The sequence below is a fragment of the Oncorhynchus gorbuscha genome, unplaced genomic scaffold, assembly GCF_021184085.1.
Source record: "Oncorhynchus gorbuscha isolate QuinsamMale2020 ecotype Even-year unplaced genomic scaffold, OgorEven_v1.0 Un_scaffold_17105, whole genome shotgun sequence".
In the NCBI taxonomy this organism is placed as follows: Eukaryota; Metazoa; Chordata; class Actinopteri; order Salmoniformes; family Salmonidae; genus Oncorhynchus; species Oncorhynchus gorbuscha.
Window position 1 is genome coordinate 1,079 of NW_025758756.1, and position 3,915 is coordinate 4,993.

The following is a 3,915-nucleotide window of genomic DNA, read 5'->3' on the forward strand; positions in this document are numbered from 1 at the left end:
AACATGTCACATTTCTTGTTGCTGAGGGAATATTGTTGTGTTGTGTGAAACTGCTGCATCTGTTGTTACACAAGTGGGTACCTAACGAAAATATATTCTTTCCCATACTAGAGTTGAACCCAGCCACCTGGGTGAAAACCAGGAACGAACCGCTAGACCATATGGGAAGACACATACTTAAAATACACATCACAGACAAATCTTTAAATGTTGACATTATGCCTGTTTGATTTAAAAGCTACATCTTTTTTAATACAGTATCATTCCCTGCTTGATTTCAGTCAATTAAACAAAGTATTGAGACAGCCAGGAGTCGAACCTAGAATATTCTGATCCGTAATCAGACACGTTATCCATTGCGCCAGTGGCACCACGTCTAAGCTGAAGTCAGGTCACAGCTAGACCAGTGTACACAGTCATAGCGTTTCTCAACAACAAGGTTCCTTGGTTTTCTGTTTCAGATGCATATGTTAATTTGATCCTCCTGTTGTTGCATGAATTTTACTGCAGAGCAAGAAATGCAGCCATGAAGTGTATTCAACGTTTAAAAACGTTATATAATATGAATCTACATAACATGTCACATTTCCTGTTGCTGAGTGAATATTGTTGTGTTGTGTGAAAGTACTGCATCTGTTGTTACACAAGTGCGTACCTAATGACAAGTTATTCTTTCCCATACCGGGAGTTGAACCCGGGCCACCTGGGTGAAAACCAGGAATCCTAACCGCTAGACCATATGGGAAGACACATACTTAAAATACACATCACAGACAAATCTTTAAATGTTGACATCATGCCTGTTGGATTTAAAAGCTACATCTTTTTTTCTCAGAGATGTTGGGGAATGTCCAGATGAAATCCGTGTAAAATGTGTTTGAAGTGAGAACAGCCAGAAGCACTGAAAATACAGTATCATTCACAGCTTGATTTCAGTCAATTAAACAAAATATTGAGCAAGCCAGGAGTCGAACCTAGAATCTTCTGATCTGTAGTCAGACACGTTATCCATTGTGCCACTGGCCCCACGTCTAAAATGAAGTCAGGTCACAGCTAGACCAGTGTACACAGTCATAGCGTCTGTCAACAAAAAGGTTCCTTGGTTTTCTGTTTCAGATGCATATCTTAATTTGATCCTCCTGTTGTTGCATGAATTTTACTGCAGAGCAAGAAATGCAGCCATGAAGTGTATTCAACGTTTAAAAAAATTGTATAATTTGAATCTACATGACATGTCACATTTCATGTTGCTGAGGGAATATTGTTGTGTTGTGAGAAACTGCTGCATCTGTTGTTACACAAGTGGGTACCTAATGACAAGATATCCTTTCCCATACCGGGAGTTGAACCCGGGCCACCTGGGTGAAAACCAGGAATCCTAACCGCTAGACCATATGGGAAGACACATACTTAAAATACACATCACAGACAAATCTTTAAATGTTGACATTATGCCTGTTTGATTTAAAAGCTACATCTTTTTTTAATACAGTATCATTCCCTGCTTGATTTCAGTCACTTAAACAAAGTATTGAGCCAGCCAGGAGTCGAACCTAGAATCTTCTGATCCGTAGTCAGACACGTTATCCATTACGCCACTGGCCCCACATCTAAGCTGAAGTCAGGTCACAGCTAGAACAGTGTACACAGTCATGGCGTCTGTCAACAAAAAGGTTCCTTGGTTTTCTGTTTCAGATGCATATGTTAATTTGATCCTCCTGTTGTTGCATGAATTTTACTGCAGAGCAAGAAATGCAGCCATGAAGTGTATTCAACGTTTAAAAGCTTTGTATAATTTGAATCTACATAATAAGTCACATTTCCTGTTGCTGAGGGAATATTGTTGTGTTGTGAGAAACTGCTGCATCTGTTGTTACACAAGTGGGTACCTAAAGAAAATATATTCTTTCCCATACCGGAGTTGAACCCGGCCAGAGATGTTGGGGAATGTCCAGATGAAATCTGTCTAAAATGTGTTTGAAGTGAGAACAGCCAGAAGCACTGAAAGGTATACAGTATCATTCCCAGCTTGATTTCAGTCAATTAAACAAAGTATTGAGCCAGCCAGGAATCGAACCTAGAATCTTCTGCTTTGTAGTCAGACACATTATCCATTGCGCCACTGGCCCCACGTCTAAGCTGAAGTCAGGTCACAGCTAGAACAGTGTACACAGTCATGGCGTCTGTCAACAAAAAGGTTCCTTGGTTTTCTGTTTCAGATGCATATCTTCATTTGATCCTCCTGTTGTTGCATGAATTTTACTGCAGAGCAAGAAATGCAGCCATGAAGTGTATTCAACGTTTAAAAAGCCTTGTATAATTTTAATCTACATAACAAGTCACATTTCCTGTTGCTGAGGGAATATTGTTGTGTTGTGAGAAACTGCTGCATCTGTTGTTACACAAGTGGGTACCTAAAGAAAATATATTCTTTCCCATACCGGGAGTTGAACCCGGCCAGAGATGTTGGGGAATGTCCAGATGAAATCTGTCTAAAATGTGTTTGAAGTGAGAACAGCCAGAAGCACTGAAAGGTATACAGTATCATTCCCAGCTTGATTTCAGTCGATTAAACAAAGTATTGAGCCAGCCAGGAGTCGAACCTAGAATCTTCTGATCCGTAGTCAGACACGTTATCCATTCAAATCAAATCAAATCAAATTTTATTTGTCACATACACATGGTTAGCAGATGTTAATGCGAGTGTAGCGAAATGCTTGTGCTTCTAGTTCCGACAATGCAGTGATAACCAACAAGTAATCTAACTAACAATTCCAAAACTACTGTCTTATACACAGTGTAAGGGGATAAGGAACATGTACATAAGGATATATGAATGAGTGATGGTACAGAGCAGCATACAGTAGATGGTATCGAGTAAAGTATATACATATGAGATGAGTGTGTAGACAAAGTAAACAAAGTGGCATAGTTAAAGTGGCTAGTGATACATGTGTTACATAAGGATGCAGTCGATGATGTAGAGTACAGTATATACATATGCATATGAGATGAATAATGTAGGGTAAGTAACATTATATAAGGTAGCATTGTTTAAAGTGGCTAGTGATATATTTACATCATTTCCCATCAATTCCCATTATTAAAATGGCTGGAGTTGGGTCAGTGTCAATGACAGTGTAGGTTGGCAGCAGCCACTCAATGTTAGTGGTGGCTGTTTAACAGTCTGATGGCCTTGAGATAGAAGCTGTTTTTCAGTCTCTCGGTCCCAGCTTTGATGCACCTGTACTGACCTCGCCTTCTGGATGATAGCGGGGTGAACAGGCAGTGGTTCGGGTGGTTGATGTCCTTGATGATCTTTATGGCCTTCCTGTAACAACGGGTGGTGTAGGTGTCCTGGAGGGCAGGTAGTTTCCCCCGGTGATGCGTTGTGCAGTCCTCACTACCCTCTGTAGGCAACAATAAGGTTCCTTGGTTTTCTGTTTCAGATGCATATCTTAATTTGATCCTCCTGTTGTTGCATGAATTTTACTGCAGAGCAAGAAATGCAGCCATGAAGTGTATTCATCGTTAAAAAAAACTTGTATAATTTGAATCTACATGACATGTCACATTTGCTGTTGCTGAGGGAATACTGTTGTGTTGTGGAAACTGCTGCATCTGTTGTTACATAAGTGCGTACCTAACGATGAGTTATTCTTTCCCATACCGGGAGTTGAACCCGGGCCACCTGGGTGAAAACCAGGAATCCTAACCGCTAGACCATATGGGAAGACACATACTTAAAATACACATCACAGACAAATCTTTAAATGTTGACATTATGCCTGTTGGATTTAAAAGCTACATCCTTTTAATACTGATGTCATTCCCTGCTTGATTTCCAGTCAATTAAACAAAGTATTGAGCCAGCCAGGAGTCGAACCTAGAATCTTCTGATCCGTAGTCAGACAC

General features: G+C 40.2%; 4 non-coding genes across 4 annotated transcripts; all 4 read right to left on the bottom strand.

Moving 5' to 3' along the window:
- Window positions 1-673: 673 nt before the first annotated feature.
- trnae-uuc lies at window positions 674-745 on the bottom strand. Its single transcript has one exon. It is a non-coding gene; the product is annotated as a tRNA-Glu (tRNA).
- Window positions 746-1,328: 583 nt separating this feature from the next.
- trnae-uuc lies at window positions 1,329-1,400 on the bottom strand. The gene has a single exon. It is a non-coding gene; the product is annotated as a tRNA-Glu (tRNA).
- Window positions 1,401-1,532: 132 nt separating this feature from the next.
- Window positions 1,533-1,605, bottom strand: trnar-acg. Its single transcript has one exon. It is a non-coding gene; the product is annotated as a tRNA-Arg (tRNA).
- Window positions 1,606-3,661: 2,056 nt separating this feature from the next.
- trnae-uuc lies at window positions 3,662-3,733 on the bottom strand. The gene has a single exon. It is a non-coding gene; the product is annotated as a tRNA-Glu (tRNA).
- Window positions 3,734-3,915: the final 182 nt, after the last annotated feature.